The sequence below is a fragment of the Rhododendron vialii genome, chromosome 4a (genome assembly GCF_030253575.1).
Source record: "Rhododendron vialii isolate Sample 1 chromosome 4a, ASM3025357v1".
NCBI lineage: Eukaryota > Viridiplantae > Streptophyta > Magnoliopsida > Ericales > Ericaceae > Rhododendron > Rhododendron vialii.
Window position 1 is genome coordinate 25,524,171 of NC_080560.1, and position 10,202 is coordinate 25,534,372.

Here is a 10,202-nt window from a genome sequence, read left to right on the forward strand (position 1 = left end):
ACGGGAGGAGGTATCAGAGATGTTGGGATCATATTCTTAAGCTACAGAGGAGAGAGGCATTATTCAGCCTACAAGTTGGATTTTCCATGATGCAAGCAACGAAGCAAAGTATGGAGCCCTAATCTCAGGACTATTAGCAGCAAAAGAGAGGGAGATTAAATGTTTAAAAATTCAGGGGGATTCAAAACTTTTTGATCTTGAAAACAAAAGAGGTATACGCGCTGACAGAGCCAATGCTCGCGCCATACAAAATAGTAGTACAAAGTTGGGGATGCAAACAACTTTCAGCAAAAAGTATACTGAGACAGAGTTATGCACTAGCGACAAGGTCACGCGACCCCTTTCATTAGAGGTTAATGTTCTTCACAAGCCAAGATCAGAAAATAGATCCCCAGAAGCCTTTGCAACACTAGGGGCAAAGACAGAGTACCTCAGGTTCCTGCACCGAGTGCTGTATCATCGCGCCCCTCATAGGTGGCTCACACGGTGCACTAGCCTAGAGGAAGCCAAGGAAAAGCTAAGCCAAAACCTTGGCAATAGCTGTGGAGATAATGAACTTGCACTATACAGACAGGTGCAAAGAGAAGACTATTAATATGAAAGAAAATGTGACCGCAATCGTGAGAGAACATCCGCGATACTCTCTGCACATGGTTGAGCTAGAATAGAGGCCTTTGAGCGAGAGGAGTTACTTGCTGATGAGCGAGTAGAGGCCATAGGGGTGATGCGAGGAGCAGTAAACTCCAAGTTTATCAAGAAGTTCTATCCTTAGGATAGAATGAGCAGTTTATTGCTCTAGAGCCCCAGATAGAGCTCCATTTTGGGGAGAGATACAACGAATAAAGATATTTTGTTCCAGAGTACTAAATGTGTTTTGTCAATCAAAACAGAGCAAGCAGTTTATTGCTCTAGAGTGCCAGATAGAGTTCCCTTTTGGGAAGAGATGTAATGAACAAAGACATTTTGTTCTAGAGTACTAAAGGTTCTTTTGAATAGAGCGAGTAATTTATTGCTCTAGATAGCTAGATGTGTTTGTGGATAAAAATATGAATTAGATTTAGCAGTGTTGTTGCTCTAGAGTGTTAGTCATATTTGAGCAATGTTGTTGCTCTAAAGTGTCAGTCATATTTGACAAATGAGAGATGAATGAGACACATCATTCCAGAGTGAGTAGTTTTGTTGCTCTAGATTGTCAAAGCTATATTTAACAGATAGAGAGATGAATGAGATATGTCATTCCAGATTTTAGAGAAATATTCAATGAATGGACAGAGTTTGTTACCCTTATCTTCTTTATGTTGAAAAAAAACGTATAGAGCGAGAAAATGGATGACTAGATAAGAGAAGCGAAGATAAAATTTGCGCTCCCAAAATTGAACGCTCATTTCATAGATATGTGGTGTTTCGATCGACACCCTCTGAACAAGATTGTATTGTTAGAGGCTTTGTTAAAGCAACTCGCAAAATGCAAAACATCTTAGATTTCTGAAAGAGAGCACTCTTGATAAGACAACCATTACGGCCCATTCACTAGATCGCGAGTACAGAGAGCAACAAGTACGGAACAAAGAACATCTTTTCGCCACAACCAAGCATAAAAGAGGCAATAAGTGCAGAAGATACTTGCATTCCATAATGTTCATAATTGTAGTTGAGATGCTAATGTGATTACAAAATGAGAAAGAAAAAAGATAGCTACGTGGGCAACAATCCCCTAAGAAAATAGACAAAAAGGTTGATGGCATTTGGTGCTGTAGCCGCAAGCGCTAGGTCTTCGCTTGGGGCCTCAGCTGACTTGGCCTCCAGATCGGCCACTTACTTCCGCGCAGGCTCTAGCTGATTTGCCAGGTCGCGGATCCATTGTTGAACCATTGACCTCTAACTGGAAGCTTTGATCTCTTCGCCTCTCCTTGTCATCCAAGAAAGATCAAACCCAAGAGGCTCAATATCTAGCAAAGAGACAAAGTCATTAGAGAACGAGAGATATCAGAGGCATAAGAAGGAAATCATAATTCTGGTGGGAAGAGTCTCCTCTCATTAATGGTAGTTGAAAGCGAAAAGTTGCAACGGTACACAAACAGGCACAACTTTTCAGATTCACTCAGGCGCAATGATATTGCGCACGCACGCGGTGGCACGCAGACCGCACTCACACGGGGGCAATTGTAGATGTGGTCAAATTATGACCGTTGACTCGAGAAGAAGTTTGACTAGCCAACCACAAAGTGACGCATGGAATGGCCGCGAGAGCGACACGTGGCCACCAACTGTCACTTAAAAGAAGAGTTGGTGCAGCGAGGCACGAAGATGGGCCCCGTGAGGCCGAAAAGGCTCGCGAGGGCATAAAAGCCTGCGAAAGTCACTGGCGACCTTGGGAGCAAGACCGTGACCAGGCAGGCTCGCACCCAGGCAAGGTAGCGACAGTTTCCCATCAACGTAGGGTGGCAACAGGTTCCCATCAGTGAAGGTAGTTGCAAGGTCAGCGAAAGGTAACAGCATGGTCCCGTCAGCAAAGGTAGCGACATGGTCCCTCAGCGAAGGTAGCGACAAGGTCCCATCAGCCGAAGGTAGCGGCAGGGTCCCATCAGCCGAAGGTAGCGACAGGGTTTTGTCAATGTGAGGTAGCGATAGGGTCCCGTCAATGAAGGTTGCAGTAAGGTCCCGTCAACGGAAGGTAGCGGCAGGGTCCTGTTAATGAACCATCAGCAACTAGAGGGGACCCTCGAGGGTCCCGCGACCTGAGGGGTCCCATGAAGATTTTTGGCATTTGCCTATCAATAGCAGTTGTTGTATTCATTTATGTAGAGACTAGAGAGAGAAAATTTCTATCGCCAAGAGGCTTTGGCATGTTAGAGCCATCATGAAGGCATTCTAGTTCACGAGAACAATCGCGAGAGGTCTGCGACCCGCGTGGCCTGATCAAAGAGCTTGAGACACGAGAAGGGTCAAGATATATAGAGTTCACCCAAATGTCTAACGCACACCCTAGTCATAAGGCAGGACCAAAGGGGCCTTGTCAAGATGCGATCGTGGTAGGGTCGCGACCTTGTTCCCACGGGAATTGATGGGAATCTAATGGTTTGGTTGCTTAAGGAGAAGGGTCGTCGTGAGGAGGGCGTGCTTGCAGGTTGTGCTCACATGAAATGACATCACCTTGAGGTACAGAAGGGACAAGTGTCAGGATTTACTGGGTCATCAATTGCTCGACCAAGGTCCACGTACCTATAAATACAACATTCCCTCTAACTTGAGAGAGACAGCTTTTTCTTGGAGAGAGAAAGTGGTGGGCACTAGGAAAGAGAACATTCTTCTAATGAGTGACCGCGCCCAATCCATCTAGGGAAATCTGCCCATACCTCATGCGAAAAAGACAATGACACGCTGCCTTTGTCTCTTTTGTACTCCTAATTCTTCCTTCCTCCCACTAGATCACTCTTATCTTCCCTTTCCTAATTATCAACCAATTGCACCTCTCCAACTGATGTAGATTCACACATCAGCTACCTACCGCGAGATTCATGAACCTACATCAAATTGTAGACCGTTGACCTAAAAAGAAGTTTGACTAGCCAACCACAAAGTAACACATGGAATGGCCGTGAGAGCGAAATGTGGCCAGCGACCGTCACTCAAAAGAAGAGCTAGTGTAGCAAGGCACGAAGATGGGCCCTCGTGAGGCCGAGCAAGCTCACAAGGACAGAAAGCCTGTGAGAGTCACCCACGACTCTAGGAGGAGGCTTGCGTCAAGGCAGGGTAGCGACAAGGTCCCATCAGCAAAGGTAGCGATAGGGACCCGTCAGCGAAGGTAGCGATAGGGACCCGTCAGCGAAGGTAGCGACAGGGTCTCGTCAGTGGAAGGTAGCGGCAGGATTCCATCAGTAAAGGTAACGACGGGGTCTCGTCAATGAAGGTTGTGGCAAGGTCCCATCAGTGGAGGTAACGGCAGGGTCCTGTCAGCATAGTTAGCGGCAAAGTCCCGTTAGCGACTAGAGGGGTCTCGCGACCTGAGGGGTCCCATAATGATTTTTGGCCTTTACCTATAAATAGTAGTTGCTGTATTCATTTATGCAAAGACTAAAGAGAGAAAATTTCTATCACGAAAACGCATTGGCCTGCGAGAGCCATCACGAAAGCATTCGTGTCCGCGAACCATCACAAGAGAACCTCGACCTGCGCGGCCAGTTTAAGGAGCTTGAGATGTGAGAAGGGTCAACATGTACACAGTTCACCTAGATGTCTAACGCACGCCCTGGTCATAAGATAAGACCAGAGGGGCCTTGTCAAGACACGATCATGGTATGGTCGCGAACCTACTCCCATGGGAATTAATAGGGATCTAATGATTTGGTGGCTTAGGTTGAAGGACCATCACGAGTTGGGCGCACCCGCGAGTTGTGCTTGCGCAAGGTGACATCACCCTCGCGACCTAGAGGTATGGAAGGGACAAGTGTTAGGATTTTACTGGGCCATCCTGGGCCTGACCATGGCCCTGGTACCTATAAACACCAGACATTCCCTCTAACTTATTAGAGAAGTTTTTTCCTAGAGAAAGAAAGTGATGGGCATTAGGAAGGAGAACATTCTTCCAAGAAGTGACCGCGCCTAATCCATCTCAGGAAAGCTGCCCATACCTCACTTGGAAAAGACAAGGACATGCTACTTTTGTCTCTTCTACACTCATGTTTCTTCCTTCACCTCTCTAGATCACTCCTCTCTTCCCTTTTCTAATCATCAATCAATTGAACCTCTCAAGCTCACATAGATTCACACGTCCGCTACCTACTGCGAGATTCATGAACCTACATCAAATTGGAGGTGTAGTCAAAATACTGACTGTTTACCTGAGAAGAAGTTTGACTAGCCAACCATAAAGTGACGCATAGAATGGCTGTGAAAGAGACACGTGGCCAACGATCGTCACTCAAAAGAAGGGCTGGTGCAGTGAGGCACCAAGATAGGCCCCCATGAGGCCAAACAGGCTCGCGAGGGCAAAAAAAAGCCTGTGAGAATCACTCGCGACACTAGAAGCAGGCCCGCGACTAGGTAAGGTAGCGAGAGGGTCTTATCAGCAAAGGTAGTGGCAGGGTCCCGTCAGCAAAGGTAGTGACAAGGACCCGACAGTGGAAGGTAGCGACAAGGTCCCATTAGCAAAGGTAGCGACATAGTCCCATTAGAGAAGGTAGCAGTAGGGTCCCGTCAGAGGGGCCTTGTCAAAACGCGATCATGGTAGGGTTGCGACCCTGCTCCCGTAGGAAGTAAGGGGGATTTAGTGGTTTGGTGGCTTAGGGAGAAGGACCATCACTGTAACGCCCCGAATTTTGGGTACGTTAAATAAGACATTTTATTATAAAAACGAAGTGAGTCTGGCTCATTATTACATCATAAACCTTACAAAAGTACTTTTATTCAAATAACGGATGGAACTAGGGTTCCTATCTACTGTTCCGCTTCTTCCTCCATCCTGGCTAGCTCTTCGGCTCCGAAGGCCTCCAAGGTGTACATCTCACCCTATTCATCTATGAGGTCTGACACATTATATCGGCGTCACCACCAATATAATATGTCAGGGTCACCAAAAGATAACACCGTGAGCTACAATGCTCAATAGGAAATCCTTACCCACCAACCTCACAACAGTAAATCATTTACAACAACACTAGCAATCACACATCCACATTCGTTAATCATCTATTGTTGGTGTCCAAGATTTCCGTGTTTCTCCTACGCGACTCATCGTAGATCGTGTCAACATTTTCACATACAAATCAACCTTTCAAAATCATTTGTTTAACTCACCCAACCTCGGTTCCGCTGCGCCGGGTTCCCAAGTATCCTCACAATGGTTCCGCCGCGCCGGGTTCCCATTGGCACACAATTGCATTGGCTCCGTACATCAGATAACCAAGCCATTCCTCACCATGGTTCCGCCGCTCCGGGTTCCCATGGGAACGCACACAACCTCACAATGGTTCCGCTATTCTGGATTCCCATTGGAACACACACACATCTCACATAATGCCACCAAAACCGGTCATTATGTCATTTCAAAAACATTTCCGTCCTCGGAATACATTTCCTTTCATTAACCACACCCTAGGTGCCATGTTTCTACTTTCTCGTGTCTCGTTTACATGCAAAGACTCCGCGGTAGGACAAAGTAAGCATGAATCATTCATTGTAATCTAACAAGATCATCCAACTCCAAACTACTTAGCATGCTTGAAACACCATGAGCGAACATAAATCATGCATTTCCAACATTTTCAACAAAAGATAACCTTATCTACTTTAGAAAGAAAGATCAAAGTTTACTTCTTAATGACGTTCTATTCTCCAACATACAATTTTATACAATACATAGAGTTGGTGGACTAGGTTTCCTACCTTACTTCTTGGCGGTGGTCGGCTACGGTGAATTGGTCGTCGGTTTTGTGTTTCGACGGCGTAACAGCTCCGGATTACTTCGAAAGGAAGAGAGATGAACTTTTCTCTTCCTAGAAATAACTTTACTAACTAATGTGGACTACTTTAAAGATCTATGGGTGGTTTTAAGAGGTGGTTTGGTGGTATTGCTCAAGAACTCAAGAAAACTAGAACTTTGGAAGCAAGAACACTTAAAATTTCTAAAGAGAGGAAGAGCAAAGCTTGAAGGTGTGAGTTTGAAGCTTGGAATGGCTTCAATTTATAGGCCAAGACTCCACTCTCTCTCTCTCTAGCCGATTCTCTCTCTCTCTCTCTATATCTCACTTTTCTTTCACTTGTCATGGTTGATTGATAGGTTGATGGGTGAAGTTAAGGCTTGCTTGCACACTAACCACCTAGTTTTAGGCTTGCATGGCTAGTTTTAGTACTTTGGATGGGACTATGGAAGATATGAAGGTAGAGTTGTACAAGATTTGGTGTTTAAATAACAATTCAAGAACAAAAGGTGATAGATTTGGAAGATATTCATCCCAAAAGTTGAAAGGATGAAAGAATAACAAGGTACAAGTTAAATCTTCTAGTCTTTCAAGTATAAGTCAATTAAAGAATGACTAATGGTATTAACCAATGGATAATAATTTCTCTAGCGGGTAAAGACCAATGGATAAAAGAAGTACAAGTACTTTTATACTTAAAATAAGATTTCTTAAAAGACTACATGTCCTATATGTACTTTAAACAAAATATAATAATGAAAGGTTATTAACCAATGGACAAAAGTTACCCTAACATTATGGACCAATGGATAAAGAATCAAGTAAGAAAGTTTGAAGTGACAAAGTTGGCTTCTAGGAACAAGGTACAAGATTCCTTTATTATGACTAGTCAAATCAAATAAGCACATGTGTTCCAAGTCAATTCTTTAATCATCCAAGTACAAATATAATATTCACATAGGTACTAATGTAATCTAGGGAGATCATCTTCCCATTAAATTAATCTAATTGGGTACAAAACCCCAATATAAAATAATATAGGAGTACTTAGAAAATCTTAGGGTTTTAAATCCCATAATAAAATATTGGTACGTCATCACATGGGGATTTAGAAAATGATTTGTTTTATTCAATCCTTGTACTTAGTTGAAAGACTAACCTATTACCCAATGGATAATAAATCTCCTAGTATTTATTGTCCAATGGACAAAGGTAATAAGGAAATTTTTATATTAAAATAACCAAAATGTCCTTTTAAATAATTATCCAATATAAAATCTAGGGTTTCTATTATCCAATGGATAAAAGTTCTCCTAACTTTTATCGTCCAATGGACAAAGAAGAAAACCAAAATAATTAATAAATAATAATTAATAAATTTTCAAGTCTAGGGTTGAAAAGGTTCACAAGGTTCAAAAATGAGCAAAAAGGTCCATCTATGGTTAGGGAAATGTAACTAGGTGATTTCCTAGTTTAGTTACTCCAACTAGTCTGTTAGAAATGAATTACACACACCAAGTAGGACATTTAGTTAAGAAACGAATTTCAAGGGGCTAAAATGTAATTACGACAAATTATAGGAATTTAAAAGCAATCCAAGTAATAAAATTCAAATATTTAACGAAATTTTTATTGACTGAAAATCAGGGCCGTTACAATCACGAGTTGGGTGCGCCCGTGAGTTGTGCTTGCGCAAGGTGACATCACCCCCGCTACCTGGAGGTACGGAAGGGACATGTGTCAGGATTTTATTGTGCCATACTAGGCTTGACCATGGCCCAGGTACCTATAAATACCAGACACTCCCTTTGACTTGAGAGAGACAGCTTTTTCCTAGAGAGAGAAAGTGGTGGGCACTAGGTAGGAGAACATTCTTCCAAGGAGTAACTACGCCCAATCCATCTAGGGAATATATGCCCATACCTCACATGGAAAAGACAGGAACACGTTACCTTTGTCTCTTCTATACTCTTGCTTCTTCCTTCACCCAACTAGATCACTCCTCTCTTCTCTTTCCTAATCATTAACCAATTGCACCTCTCTAGCTCACATGGATTCACACGTCAGCTACCTACCGCGAGATTCACAAACCTACAAGCATGATTTAGTCAAGTTTGTCTTTTAGAAAAGGAAGGTCACAACTAGACTCTCTATTTGAAAAAAAAAAACTGTTATTTGTTCAGATAAGTGTTGATATCCAATAAAGCTCATTTTCTTTTTTAGATGATCTTGTTACACGGTCTTGAATAGAACTTAACCCTAAAAGTTAGCTATTGAAGTAATGGTACCCTCACGCCTACATTGTTCATATTACTTTAATACCCAAGTAATGTGGGACTTCGCTTCACACCTCCCTAACGCCCAACATGCTCACTCGGCAGCACCTGTCGCATGCAGGCCAGGGACACGCTCCCTACCCATCCTTGGCATACCCGGCTTTGATATCATGTTATACGGTCTTGGGTAAAATTCAACCCCAAAAGCTAGCTATTGAAGTGAGGAATGCCCTCACGCTTCGTTATATTACTTTAATACGTAAGCAATGTGGCACTTCACTTCACAGGTCTACCCATTGTGCCCATTAATGAACGACTTTTCACCATCAAAATATGTGACTTTGGATGGATCCCACATGTTGAACTATTGGTATGGTAAAGAAAATGGGATATAACGTTACAATGGTGGAGTCATGATTGAGTTCAAGGTGACAAATTTAAAAGAAAAACATTCATACTAAAATTACCATTTAGTACTCAAGAAAGTATATGTGTTCGACGGTTAATTATCATACCCCAAAGAAGTTAATAAGTTTTAAGGTCAATCACCCACCAACATAGAACATAAATAGTTTCACAATCAATGTTTTAGAATAACTAGAAACTTGAACAAGTCCAAAAAAAATGCTCCAAACATGGTACTCTTTGTTCACCGATCATAAAATAAAAATCAATAATTACATGAGTTTTTTTCTTTTTTATCCCTCAAACTATGCACATTTTCTTTACTTAGCCCTTAAACTATTAATTTGACGATTTTATCCTCTCAACTATCATATCGTTACCTACTTAGACCAATAGATAACGGAAGTTAGAAATTTGGACGGAAAATGCCATATAAGGTCTGTTTGGGATCCTGTAGAGCAGATACTTGATTATGAAAGCCTTAGAGATAAAAATTAATTATGACTATTTATGATAAGATCTTCACACCAGTTTTAACAAATTAAAAATTAGAGCACTTAATTTTTCAACCATATTTTTTAGTATATAAACCTTCTTAAAAAAATTAAATGCTCGAATTTTCAATCTGTTTGAATCGGTTCGAAAATCTTATTTTTCTGATCATATTATTTTAAAGAGTCATCATTAATTTTTATCTGTAGGGCTATTATGATTAAAAATTTATTTTTTATTTGGAATTCTTTAGAGCAAATACTTGATTATGAGAGCTCTAGAAACAAAAATTAATTTTAACTTTTTATCATTAAATGATCAGATAAATAAAATCTTCACATCGGTTTACACGGATTGAAAATTAGAGAGCTTAATTTTTAACCATATTTTTAATATGTAAACAGTCTAAATTCTATATAAAGAACTCAGTCTTTAAAAAAAAATGTATGTGTCAGTCTCTATAAAATGACAAATTTTAAAATGATCGAGCTAGTTTTGTTAATGACTTTATTTAAATATGTTTCTCTCAGACGGTTTAAAATAAAGACAATCAAGAAAGAATAGCTCCGAATAAACAAATAGCTCGTAAAGCAACAAATATAAATGCATC